Raw genomic sequence first — 15300 nt, forward strand, 5'->3', positions numbered from 1 at the left:
AACTCACAAGACTTAAGATGTTTTTCTTACCTAAAAACTGTTAGATCAATGGCAATTTATGACTTTTGTATATAAAATACATAATTCATTAAGTTTTGGAATCGTTTTCTATTGCTTAGGAACCATATAAATACTCAGATTTAATTTTTGGATTTTTGTTCTGATTTTTTTTCTTGGAAACAGAAGTTGGAAGTTCAGGAAAATATCGTTTTCTTTCCAATTATTCCTTATAACATTAGATGTGAGTCGAATTAAAAAAATGTTTTAGAAAGGTTTACATTCTAACATCTTTTTGGCGTGTCAAACCACTGCGCAACGCCCCGGGCATTCGAGATGGCTCTTGCTAGAAGCTCATAATCTCAGCTAACAAATTCAAAAGGGCAAAATTTTAAAATACCATTCAAGGAATTTTTCAATTTCTTACTTTATGAAGCCAAACTCCACAATATGAAGATAGTTGTTTCGTAGTGAAAATAACCCTATGTGTTGCAATCGCAAGTCTCTTAGAATATTTTACTATCATCTTTTGGTCTATAAAAACTCAAAAGGAAAAATTTAAACAACGATTTATAAATGACAACACATCATGATGCACAGAACAATAGATGTTTCGTAAATGAATTTGTCGTTAGGCTTAGCATTCCTGAATTTGTCCAGTTAGCATTCAAGTAAGGAAATTCAAAAAAAAAAACTGAGAAAATCCATGCAATTTTTCCAATATTTTGAAAAATCTAGTCTATTAGAATAGTTCAAAATAAGTTCAATTCAACGTTACAATACCATTTTCACAAGAACCACGTTCAAGTCTTTTTTTTTGTAATAATAAGTTTATTTGACACGGTTCAAACCTTTCAGTATTACTTCCTTTCAAGTCGTATTTGATTTTTATTTTGATGAAATTGTCTCAAAAAACTTCGCAAAAATGATGAACTGTGAAATCTCTTTAAAAAATTTCGAGGAATGTGAATCAATCGGGGCCAGAAACGAATATTTTACCTCAATATTCTGGCAGCTGGACCGCACCAACTTTTTTTAAAACTCTACGTTGAAAACCTGGGCTAGTCTTGATAAGCCCATATCAGTCCTTCATAAGTAACTTACTATATACATATTGGAGAAATTTTTGAAGTGTTCAGTTTAAAAAGTTTTCTTACATAATATGTTAGTTAAGATTTCATCAAAGGGATTTAATGTTCATAAAAAAGAGAAAGTTCAAACCACTCGCGGACATAATTCGTTTCTGAATCGGTTTGTTTGTCATTCATAAACCAATGATTCTTTTTCATATAAAAATATTTTGAAACAACTTGAGGTGTTTATAATCATCACTTTGTTTATTTGAGTAAAAAGTTTCAAAAATAAAAAAAAAATTTGTGGAAATTCTGGACTTCCGACTTTTTGAAATGAAAGTTTATTTTGTGCTTCCCTTCCAACCAAATTTCATCAATGTTTTCAAAAGCCTTTTTGTTGTATGAGTGAAGCCCGGTGGTCCATCGTCGCATAGAACTTTACGCTCAGCTGACGTCATTCTGTCAGTGGCCTCATATTCAAAATAGCCAACGATTCTGTTAACTGTCAATTGAGCATTGTTGGTAAAGATCTATTGCACTTTGCTGGTGGTCAAGAATCGGATCATCGAAACGGCTAACAATTGGTACGGCGGCCAAGTAATTGGAGCACTGCAGTGAAGACTTTGCATGCATTTTGCTTACAATAATGAAAGTTCTATAGAGAAAACATATTTTTGTTGAATTCTAAGCATGTTAGCAAGTAAATTCTTCAAAGGATATTCTATGGTGCACTCAACAGGAAGGTTGGAATGTTGAAAAAAAGGGTACACCATGCCTTAGGTACCAAGGTCGGGTACATTTACCCTAATCTCCTCTTTATTTTTAAAATAATCTTTTTTATATCGACTTTAACTTTATCATATTTATCGAGAAATGGATGCTTAAGCACTGAACAAAGAAAATTATAACATTCAATATATGTGTATGTACACGAAATTTTTATTCACAGCAATTTCATATCAAACGGTTATGAAATCTTTTTTTACATTGAGATCTTGAATTCAAAATCAGAAATGAAATTCAAAAAAGTCTTTGCAAATCTAATTCAGTTTTCATTATCTCTGTTGAATCATATTTTCGTCGAGACTAAAATTTTTATTTTCCAAGCTTCTTGTATTTGAAGATGTTATTGAACCAATTATCTGTTCTTGTTTTCTGATACTGAGTGTTGGATCAAATTATGAATTTTATTTTTACAAAGTCAACCCTATTTATATCCTTAATTTTGTTTAGTTTTTTAGCACCTTAGTATGAAAAGAAGAAGTGGATAGTATCTAACATATCCTTGGTTTTCTGATGAAATTCACATATAATTACAAAGTTAATATCATTCTATTCTCGAACTAACTCATTACATTTTTGACGTTTACAAAAACCAAGTAAATCAATTTATGGTCATCTTATTCTATTAATTAAAAATTAGACGTTCTCTTGGTATTATACCATAAATATGAACAGAAGATTCTGTGATGGAATATTTCATTGTTATCTGTTCAGTTGTTTTGGATATGTCAAAACTTCCACAGTCATACGTAGAATATTATTTTTCTTGGATAATATGACAGTCTTTCATTTAACCGGAAAATAAACAAAACAAAATAACGGAGTAAATAAAAGAGATCAGAATTTTTCCCGCGCGTATCCTGGTCAGGCAAATTTATTCTATCTTAAAACCTAACAATATCCGAGCATTTGATTTCAAAATTGTCAATCCAAAATCCGGGCAATACCGAGCAAATTTGGGCTAAATTCAGAAACTACTCAAAAAAAATTAAAACGAAAAGCACTTTAATAATTTTTTTTTTCTTCGAAACGCATCAGAAATTTTGAATTTTATTTTAAGGATCCAGAAACCTTGCATGATTATTATGTTAAAAGTTGCTCAAAAAATTTCGTTTAAGTATGCAAAATTAAAAAAAAAATAACTTAATAAGAGATTTTTTTATTTGGCAAATGAAATGGCTAAATCCGGAAAATTCGGATTTTACTTATCAAAATCCGGACAACCGGGCTGGACGACTTGACCGGGCCCTTTAAATTTTGTTTTATCAACTACCCGCTCAAGTCCGGGTAAAACCGGGCAATCCGGCTAGCTTTGGATTAATTAGCTTGAAAAATGTTAAAGTTGCCTTGATGCTGAAGCAAAAATGACAATTTTCGAAAATAGGTATATGTACTTCATGCCGGCTTATTGCGTTCTTTTTTTTCACCCCATACGGAAGGTAAACAATTACATCCAAGTATCCATTTTACTGGTGCCACGTGAAAAGTACACTTGCAACGAAAATAGGCGCCAAAACTTGCTATAGAGAGATGGATGAACATAAGTAAGCCTTGGTTGCTTTTGGCGCCTTCCTACTCTGGGTGATTCGAATGGAAAAAAATGGAAATCGGGTGCCATGACTATTATTTGATACGAACAAAAACTAAAAATTAATTAATAAATTCCACAAAAACATTTTCGAAATTATCTCTCCGTAGTGCTATTCTTCGCGTGAAGAGGAACATAACAAAAAAAATCGCATGCAAATCGGATGATCCAGTGAAGAGTTTTGCGTGTTCGCACATTTCTGATGGTCTGTCTCTCTCCCTGTTTTATATACATACTAGCTGACCCGGCAAACTTCGTTAAGCCTTTGAATTTAGCAAAAATAATGAACATGTTAATAAGCAGAAAATAGGTAAATAATTATTTACGCTAATGAAACTGGATTGTTACCTTCAAACGGAGTGAATCGACACAGTTTTTTGACTATTTTCGTAATACTTCTGTCATATTAATGGTAGTGCCTACCTCCAGGGGCAAAAATTTTCGAAGAAAATTCACTTCCAACAAAACTGGAATCTTCTGAGATAAAGTTAAAAATCTATTTTCTTCCGTTTTACATTTTTTTTAATAACAGAGGATCCTAGACCCCGATATGTTTAATTTCTATTAACCCCAAGATAAGTGCCAAAAAGTGTTTTGTTGAAATGTGTCATCATTTTAAGCAGTTATGATCAACTGCCTTTCCTTTTTCGCCAAAACCATGTTTGAAATTTTCTTTATCGTATAGGTACCAAATTTGTAGAAATGGCACAACACTTTTCATGGTATGAAATTTTGCGATTTTTTTATGCTGCAAATATATAAATATCAACAAATTTTCATATACTATTCTGTTTTTCGTTACCTATCATGCATTTGATATGTTCTCTGTATTAGATAATCTCCTATTAATTTTTAAAATAATCTTTTTTATATCGACTTTAACTTTATCATATTTATCGAGAAATAGATGCTTAAGCACTGAACAAAGAAAATTAGAACATTCTATATATGTGTATGTACCTGGAATTTTTATTCACAGCAATTTCAAATCAAACGGTTATGAAATCTTTTTTTACTTTGAGATCTTGAATTCAAAATCAGAAATGAAATTAAAAAAAGTCTTTGCAAATCTAATTCAGTTTTCATTATCTCTGTTTTGGATCTTGAATCGTATTTTCGTCGAGACTAAAATTTTTATGTTCCAAGCTTCTTGTATTTGAAGATGTAATTGAACCAATGATCTGTTCTTGATTTCTGATACTGAGTGTTGGATCAAATTATGATTTTCTGATGAAATTCACATAGAATTACAAAGTTAATATCATTCTATTCTCGAACTAACTCATTACATTCTTAACGTTTACAAAAACCAAGTAAATCAATTTATGGTCGTCTTATTCCATTAATTAAAAATTAGACGTTCTCTTGGTGTTATACCATAAATATGAACAGAAGATTCTGTAATGGAATATTTCATAGTTATCTGTTCAGTTGTTTTGGATATGTCAAAACTTCCACAGTCATACATAGAATATTATTTTTCTTGAATAACATGACATTTAGTCGGAAAACAAACAAAACAAAATAACGGAGTAAATAAAAGAGATCAGAATTTTTCCCACACGTATCCTGGTCAGGCAAATTTATTCTATCTAAAAACCTAACAATATCCGGGCATTTGATTTCAAAATTGTCAATCCAAAATCCGGGCAATACCAAGCAAATTTAGGCTAAATTCAGAAACTACTCAAAAAAAAAATTAAAACGAAAAGCACTTTAATAATTTTTTTTCTTCGAAACACATCAGAAATTTTGAATCTTTGAGCATCCAGAAACCGTGCATGATTATTATGTTAAAAGTTGCTCAAAAAATTTCGTTTCAGTACGCAAAATTAAAAAAAAATTAACTTATTAAGAGATTTTTTTTATTTGGCAAATGAAATGACTAAATCCAGAAAATTCGGTTTTTTTTTATCAAAATCCGGACAATCGGGCTGAACGACTTGACCGGGCCCTTTTAATTTTGTTTTATCAATTACCCGGTCAAGTACGAATAAAACCGGGCAATTCGGCTAGCTTTGGGTAAATTAGCTTAAAAAATCTTAAAGTTGCCTTGATGCTGAAGCAAAAATGACAATTTTCGAAAATAGATATACATACTCCATGCCGGCTTATTGCCTTCTTTTTTTTCACCCCATACGGAAGATGAACAATTACATCCAAGTATCCATTTTACTGGTGCCACGTGAAAAGTACACTTGCAACGAAAATGGGCGCCAAAACTGCCTATAGAGAGATGGATGAACATCAGTAAGCCTTGATTGCTTTTGGCGCCTTCCTACTCCGGGTGATTCGAATGAAAAAAATGGAAATTGGGAGCCATGACTTTTATTTGATACGAATAAAAACTAAAAATTAATTTTCAAATTCCACAAAAACATTTTCGAAATTATCTCTCCGTTGTGTTATTCTTCGCGTGAAGACGAACACAACAAAAAAAATCTCATGCAAATCGGATGATCCAGTGAAGAGTTTTGCGTGTTCGCACATTTCTGTATGGGCTGTCTCTCTCCCTGTTTTATATATATAGATACTAGCTGATCCCATACGAACTCCGTTTCGCTTTCAACTTGTTGTATGAATACGCCAATTGTCAAGCATTTTCCATATGCACTTCCGAAATCATTGTTGTTATTATTGCAAAAATATTGGACGTTCACTTTTCTGTCGTCTGCTACTAAATTTTAAATCAGAAATCAATTGAACGTGTCAAAAAACCCCCATGTATGAATTTCGACTCGACAGTTTCATAGCAACGCAATTATTGCCAAAAAGTTAAACCCCTTTCGGTGGCCTCTTATACAATCTTTGATATCTGAAATTAATTTCCTTCCCTCAAAACTCCCGTGCGCAAACTTTCAAAGAAATCTATTGCATAGTAACGTCAATATTGCTAAAAGCAGTAAAAAACTAATGGACGACTCCTGTCGTAGACCCCTGGCAAAACATATGACATCTATAATCGATTGTCCGTCCCTGAAAAATACCGTGTGCCAATTTTCATCCCAATCCGATGTATGGTAACGACTATATTGCAAAAATATTGAAACGTTAATATGGACGCCCACCTTTTGCCGGCCCCTTACACTGAATTCAATACCTGAAATTGATTGCCTTAAAACTCTCGTGAACAAATTTTCATCCCAATCCTTCATCCTTTCATGAAAAACATTTTTTACAACCATCATTTTTTAGGAAGCTTGAATAGATTTGGCTGAATAGTTTTATCTTCAAAAGATTAAACTGCTTTTTTATTATTTCCATCCCCTATCTAATGAAAATATCTGTTGAAGATTATCCCACTTTTCAATATGGATGATCTCCCTGTAAAATAGTATATTTAAGTTTCATTTAATTAGAAATTTCTTAAAAAACCTCCGAACTTTGTTGAAGCATGTTGAAAACTCACTTTGCATGTTTTCAATTGCATGTGAGTATTTTTTCGCTTTTCAATTTCGCCCTGTTTTATTATTAGTTTACCTTAAACGTTGAAAGTTCAACTAATAGCTTTTAGAAGTTATCGAAAGCAAATCATCCCGAAAACACCATTTTTATATTATGAAAAAGGTTTTTTTTAGTTCTGTTTTTTTCATGGACACAAACATCCCATTAATAGATCAATGATAACTCAAAAGTTAGAAATTGGCCAGTGAAATCAAATTGTATAAAACTCAAAACCTCAAATTTAATTATCTTATCAATTTTCTAATCCCCCATTAACATTCCAATTGGAGCGTTAAAATCACAGCCTTGAACTTAAAACTCTGAATCTAAAAAAAATTTCTTTCTCTATGAGGAATTCCAAAAATATAAAAATCGTTGATCCTCAAAGCCCCCCAGCACTTTGAAAGCCACAACTATTCAAGTCAATATATTCCTACAGGCTAGTTTTATTTTCCAATCAAAATGTAGGCTTATAATTGCATCCAAATATCTCGTACCGGTAGCATGTGCTTTGAACAGTAGAAGGTACAAAAAACACCCGCCAAAATTTTCACTTTCAAATTTTTAATGCTGAGCAAGCTTTGATTTGCTATCCAGTACATGTGAGCTCTGGATGGTCGTTTCTAATAGCCTGCCTATGGTGATGGTGAAAATAATCCCGCCAACGAAACGAACGGAAATGAAAGTCGGTTCAAAAAATGGGTGCCATGACTTTTGGTTCGGGGGAATAAAACCGTTGTTGTATGGACGACCGCCTTCAAAAGGGGTCATCCGAAAATCTAAAAACATTTTTCATCATTCCTGGTCCTAATGAGCACCCATGCCAAATTTCAGCTCTCTAGCTCTTAAGGCAGCTGAGCCTATTGAAGACAAACATACAAACGAACAAACAAACGGAAATCTATTATATAAAATTCTCTTGTAACGGTGTTTGTAGTACTACTCCTCCGAAATGACCCAAACGATTCGAATGAAATTATTTTTCGAATATTTTGTAGCCATGCGAATCGGTTTATATCGAATAAAAACAACACAAAGTAGCATCAATTGTCAGTAATTATTAAATTTGTAGTTTTTTGAATGAAATGAAAGTCATGGCTTCCATTTTTTCGAGATTTTTTTTTCCTTTGGGCGGTTTGTTTTTCGTCTCCAAGGTCGAGGCGTCGCCACCTGACGTCGTTAGAAGATAGTAACTATGGCATAGCATACTGATCAGTGAGAATATTTTGGCGCGTATTTCTCAACCAAGCATATTTTCATTGCAAGTGGTGGCGATATGATGCCTTGATGTGATTTTTTTTTGTTCTTGATTCCTAGCTCATTTCTACAGCACATGGTTATGAATGACGCCTAGATGTGAGTCAGATTGACATTTTGCCGATCGAATACAACAAATAAATTTTGTTTTGCCAAAATCTAAAATTGAAAAGTCAGGCATCCATTATTAGAAATTTTCTTTTCTTTGAGGGGTTTGTTTTCCGTCTCCATGGGCGAGGCGTCGCTAGCAAACGTCGTTGCAAGATAATAGTAACCAAAGCATACTGTTCATTGATCGCTGGAAAAATTTAAAAATTAGGCGCCTGTTTCACAACCAAGTACTTATATTTCTTATGCACGTGGCATGCAACCTAGATGTGTTTTTTTCCTTGCTTATTTTGTACACAGCACATGGTAATAAATGACGCCTAGATGTGACAAGGATTGATATTTTATCGATAGAATAAAAACCATGTACCTAAACAATTTCAAATACTAAAACCATTTTTAATTCGTGTTAATTTAAGAAGTAAATTGTTGTCCAAAAAATATGAGTTTGGTAATGATAAATATGAAATAATGACACTTTGAGGACGTTTGAAAATAAGAAATTGGGAAGCTTTACATTCAATTTCGTATAATCCAATACGCCTAGAACGCTAGACACATTAACTTAACAGGAGTCTGTTCTTTGAAATAGATTAGAAAGGATTGAAGTTTTTAAAGGCAAAATGAACTTTTAAATTTTTTGCAAACGTAAGTTGAAATAATCTACTTTTCAATAACAAAAAGTGAGGATATGCATTCTCCGGAAGAACTTCCAATTAAGAAAGTAGACTAGAGCAAGGCAAACTTTCAATTTTTACAAAAAATGTATACATTATTTCTTCATCTAAAAGTTGTTGGGCCCAAAAAAACCATCTGATTAAATAAACTCAACACTTTTTTTTTAATCATTTATCAAAAAACTGTTTACACGTTTACTGTTTGTTTACACACAATTAAAGTACAAACTTAACATGAAATGTATGTTTTTGTTTTACATATTTTGGCTACATTGAAGAGACTTTTGATTCACTTTTTTGTTGAAAAGTTTTTTTGTGATTGATATTCCAGGGGCAGCAGATTTTTATGATGAACTTTTAATATGAACTGAAAGTGTTAAAAGTTATATTAATTCCTGTAATTTCTTAGGTAGAATAAGTGAAAACGCGCCATTCAGCAATGAAACATCAACAATTCAAGAATTTTATCTCCAAAACGCATCTGAAAAACACCTATGTGTTTTCACTTGCCCCAATAAATGGGACAAATGTATACTTCGATATTTCTTTTTGTCAACATAACTAATTTTTTTTTGAAAATTTTTTTTTCAGAAAATTAAAAGTTGAACTTTGGCGATATTCGTTTGCATTTGCCCCGGTGTTACATTTTTTGAAATGAACTCATGAAACCATCGAAGCATGAACAGATTATTTCTTTTCGACCTATTAAATTTTAAAAACTCTGCTTTTCAATTAAATGTTATTAAATCTTAAAAATACTACATAATCCTAAATGAAATCGCAGATCACCACCAACAATGTTCAGAAAATTTTGAAATCAGAACATCTAAATGCTTCAATTAAAATCTTTAAAATAATGGGAGAATTTATCTAAACATATGTTTTCCCCTTTTAAAAACCAATCGTTTCTTTGATTCATTGGGTTAAAGTTCAAAGGAATTATTTTGCATTTTTTGCTAGAATAAGTTCATTTGCAGTATACAAAATCGTCAGATTTATTGCCATGACAAATGCTGATTGGGAACATTTTAAGTTGAAATGTGTAAAGTCTATAACTTAAGTATCAGGCGAAACTTTTTGGAAATGATTTTGGTGAAAATATGGATTTTAATTCAAACTGCTTCGAAGCATGAGGATGGTGAATAAAAAGCTGTTTGAAAATGGTTAGTAAAAAATCTTTTCTAATGTGTTTCATTTCTTCAGCTCTTAAAAAATACCATCCAAAGCTAATTGGGAATGCGCTGCGTTATTAAATATATCAATCATATCATATATCAAATATTCGGCAAATACTTCAAAAATTGTCCCGATATTCAAAATTCTATTTTAAAAAAGATTCATAAGCAATATATTCCAATAAATGAGAAACTTTTTATTTCGGTTTAATCCTGAATGTGAACTCGAACAAAACGAAATAAATCTACTAAATGGAATACAGCAAATGAAACAAACATATTATCAACATACAGTTATTTATGGAACAAGTTACAAAAATTGGATTTTAAAAGACCCGTTGAGTTAAAATTCTTAGGTTTAATTTTGATAGAATCAAGCGGGACGATTCGAGTAAAGGAAAAGAAGGGAAATGTAAAGAAAACTAGGAAAAATGGAAAATGGACGCCAAGTTGAACATGGTAAGACGAAGTTTACCGGGTCTGCTAGTTACTTTATATATATATAGATATAGATTATTTGTTAATGCGATGGTTCAAAATGGTTTATGGCACAATATCGATAAATGCTTTACATAAACAAAAAAAACTTGGAACCATTTTTAGTTGGTATTTTGTTGAGGGTTGAATTAAAAGCATATCGAATTCACACTTTCATAAGACAATCATGGAATACGTTGATTCATAAGTCTAAGGGCCTCTACGTTACACATATGACGAGTTGATATTAAAATATTCAAAGGTGTCTCTTTTGATTAAGTGTTATATTTGACACTTTTCTAATATTTTTTTTCATTCCTCATTTTGAGTATTCTAGTTCTTTACTTTTATTTCTTTTCTCAACGGAGAGGCTTAAGACGGGGACCCGGGACAAAAGCTCTCTTTTGCCCCTCCCTTTATTCGAATTTTATAATGTAGTTAACATAGTTAAATCAATGCATCAAGCTACTAACATGCCTTTATGTTATATATGAAACTGTCAACATGTAAATGTATATGAAACTGTAAACATGTAAAAATCAATTTATTGTAAAATAGTTGTGAGGCTGTTGAAAATTCTGTTTTGATTCTGATTTGGTTGCATTAAAAATGAAAGGTGTTGAAAAAGTGCAAGCTTAAATAGATCATACTTTCAAATAACATACTTGTTAAAGCGACGAATTAAAGGCAACAAAAGGGATTTGCTTGTGTCTTTAATCATATCATTATAAGTATCATATTTATGTTCATTTTTATTCTCACTTCGTTGATGATCGAAATATTTAATGATTTCAGCTAGCTGCTCATAGTCAAACGAATACAACGAACTTGTACATATATTCAATATAAGTAAATACCGCTCGTTATAAAAAAATTCAAAAATGATAAAATTTCAAAATTTCATGATTTCAAATTTACAAAAATTAATTGCTTCGAGTGTAGTTAAAAGTGACACAAATTGGTGTTGAAGCTTGCATTCTAATTTTTTGTATTTCTTTTTTTTTTTTTAATACAATGTTTTCTGAAGATGGCCGAAACAAAATTTGGATGTGGATTTCACTTAATTTTCACAGAAAAATATCTAGCAAAATCCATAAAAAAATTATATTAATAACAAAAATTGCAAAAATTTCAAAAATGACTCAATGCCAATAATAACCAAAATGTCAAAAATGATCGAAATGAAAAACAAAAATAACAAAAGTGGAAAAGGGGATCCAAGCAATTTACAGGTCTGACAAGACGAAGAAAATTATGCTCTCGGTGAAATATTTTTAAAGTTGGCCCGGAAAATGGAATTTTTGGTGAAGCTGGATGCTGGGGAATGCAATTGGAGTTGATGTGTTGTGGATAAGGTGATTTTTTCAACCCAGGTCTCCGGCATTTCGGCTTTAGTGTGAAGAATGGACTCAGTTCCCAATACTCCCTAACTTTTACAGACGCACCTTATCAAGCCACTTAGATTTCTGATCTATTTATGCTGTGGATGAAGTAAAAAAGGATGTACGAAAATCACATTTCTTGGACCCAGATCTAAAGCTATATACTCTTTTTCTGATTTTCCTTGGGATTTTAGGATAGTATTTTATTATATTGAATCACACAAGATCCTTTTTTTGAACGATTGTTGTGTTCGTGTAAAAAAATCGTTTAAAAAATCAGACAACGAAATCATGAAATTACGAAATAAAAATCAAATTAGTTTGTTATTATGAAATATGACCAAAAAATGTTTCAAAAAATTTTCTGATTTGGCACTGAACGTAAAAGTTGCACAATTGAACAAATAAGTTGAGAATTTAAAACAAAAAAGGAATAAGAAAGAAGAATTACATTTAGTAGTTGCTAACATTTCAAATTTCTTTGAACTGATTTTAAAATTAAAAAGTAGGCAAATATGAAATTTTTAAGATCATAACACTGTCAAAAGTGTCTCCTGATCAAAACCTTTGATCTCCATTCCCAAAAAAATAACTTTGATTTAGAGGTAACCTCGGTCCTAAAGCATGAATTTTGAATCATTTTTTCACTCATCATTATACCTTCAAACTACAAGGACGTGGCCAGCACCGTTATTGATGATTAAATAAAGAGAGCATCAGTACTGTGCATTAAAAAATGGCTTGCTAATCCCAAGCACATTTTTTTTACCTTTGACCAGAACGGTCAGTCATAGTGATGGCCTCGGTCAATCACGGAATAGCAATCATTGGCAATTGGAATTCATTGTGCCTGCGATTGTAAAATTTGAGGTGCTTTGATAGTAACATTAATAAAAATTAACATATGTTTTGCGATCCATTGAAAAAACATTAAAAGTGCCATAATCCAGGGTTAGATTGATCACTTTTTTTAAATATTTTTTGATTTTTTTTTCTGACAAGGGTAGTGTGGCATTAGATCGCTGCAAGCTTTGTATGGAAATTTCGAATTCTCAACTTTTAACACCTCCCATAACTTTTTTTGGTTGTTTTTGCTGCCAGAAATAGCAAAAAAATTTTTGAAGCGATCCATTTAGTACTGAATTAGCGCAACGAGTTTTAATTTTGTATAGAAATTTGTAAGGAAAAACAAAATTTTTCATTCAAAATCGCCAGAGATGTACCGAAAGTTTATAAAAATTCAACTTTGGCTGAAAAATATTGCTTGATTCTTGCAAAACAATTCATGTGAACAAAGCACAAACCTAACTTGTACCCCAGAAAAGTTATTAGATGTTTTGCAAAATTTTTGTTTTCGAAGTTTTTTTTATTATTTTTGACGTTTTTGTCTGCCTATTTAAAAGCTGTGTAGCGGTGGGATGAAAATAAAAAATCTCAAAAAACTACATTGCATTGCCAGAAAATTTATTGATTAAAATAACCTTTGCAAAATCATTTCATGCAAAGTTTAACAGCTATAGCAAGCAAAGTCTGCAATTTTGAAATACTTTTCAATGGATTCAGTTTTTTTTTTTATTTTTAAATGGTTATAACTTATTTCATAAAACTCTTAGCTGCTTGTCATGTTAGCAAAACATGAAGCTTAAGAATAGTAAAAACCAAAAATCAAAGACCGACTTCATTTCAAGCTTATTTGAATTTTCTGCATGATTTGATGTGCAAAATTTTCTTTTCCATACAAATTTCCATACAAAATTCAAACGCATTGCGCTAACTCAGGAATCAAACCAACTAAAATTTTACACTGAGGCTTGGTGACCCAAATAGCGTCGAAAAACATATGGGAGCAAAAAGTCATTTTTTTAGCGGTCTAGTGTTGGCATGTTTCATATTCTTAAAACCTGTACTGGACTCCTATGAATGTAAACATGTCTGTTTAGAATTTGATGCTTTGGGGTAACATTGATCAGTCTCTATTTTGAAGTTTTCTTGATAATTAAGGATACAAAACACCTTCATAATATTTACAATCGCAAGTTTATCAATTGTTAAGGCAATTCGGAACCAATTCAAATGATAAAATTATCATAAAACTCTACTAAATTGAACACAACGCTTTCGGTGGCTCAAAGATACTGAACTTGTAGCTTTTGGTCCAGTGAATCCTGAGATATATATTGCTGAATTTCGGTGTTTCTTGGTTTAGATTTCTTAATGTGTTAAGGCTGAACAACAATTAAAATCGAAAGATGGACAATGATGCTGCATAAATTAAGGGGCTAACTTAACTACAAAAAAAGAAATTTTGCCTTCATTCGATCTCCAGGCCCTCGCACTATTCCCCTTAAATTTTTTATTTCAAACTTTATCATTTTATTGAGTTACTAGCTTTTTGTCATAGACTGGCTTATTCTTGGAAAATATCCCTATTTTTTAAATATCAAACATTAACCCTAAAATACATCAAAAACTACACCAAAAGTATACATTTACTATAGAAAATAAACTCTCACATTAATCAACCTACTGTTTCTAAACGCATTGATTTCATCAGGAAGGATGTTTGTTTGCGAGCCTTCGAAAAAAATGGATATTTCAAGGTATTGAAATAACATTTTACCTACATTTGAAATTTTCGAAAACACACCAAGTTTTTCCCAATTTGATACTCAACTTATAGGTTTTAAAACGAAGAAAAAAGTTTTGAGATATTTAAACTTTAGACTTAGTTATTGATGATGTGGAAAAATTTCATGTTGATCAAAGTTACCCCGGTGATCAATGTTACCCCGTTTTAAGGTAAATTAAAATGACGTTGAATTACACAAAGATATTAACGAAGCATGTCAGGTTCAATGATTAATGGTGGATGTGAGTAGTTAATCAAATTAAGTTATGTTAAGTTGAAACTCTCTGGAGCCACCAAAAGTTGTGGTCTGATCCTCATCGAACGTGATGTGATGTCGCAATGCTACGTTAGATGCGTTATTACAAATTGTAATAACTTTCGCAACGTACTTGAATGCTTTTTTCGATTAGTGGTTATATAGTGGCTCCAGAGAATTTAATATTTAATTCAATTTAAAAAATAATACTGATGGATGAATTTTAGTGGACTTTCAAATAAAATTCCAACTGTTTAAAAAACAACTAATAACGGTAACAGTAAACATGTATTCTTTCATTAAAAGTGTAAATATGTATAACTTTTTGAATAAACTAGCTAAACTAGCAAAAAGAAGTCTTCTAGTTGAATGAGGCAAGGAGAGAGTTAGTTGTGTACCTTATCAGAAAACTATTGCAGGTTATCGTACGAAAAAAGCTGGAACACTTAACTAG

This window comes from Uranotaenia lowii, chromosome 2 (genome assembly GCF_029784155.1).
Source record: "Uranotaenia lowii strain MFRU-FL chromosome 2, ASM2978415v1, whole genome shotgun sequence".
In the NCBI taxonomy this organism is placed as follows: Eukaryota; Metazoa; Arthropoda; class Insecta; order Diptera; family Culicidae; genus Uranotaenia; species Uranotaenia lowii.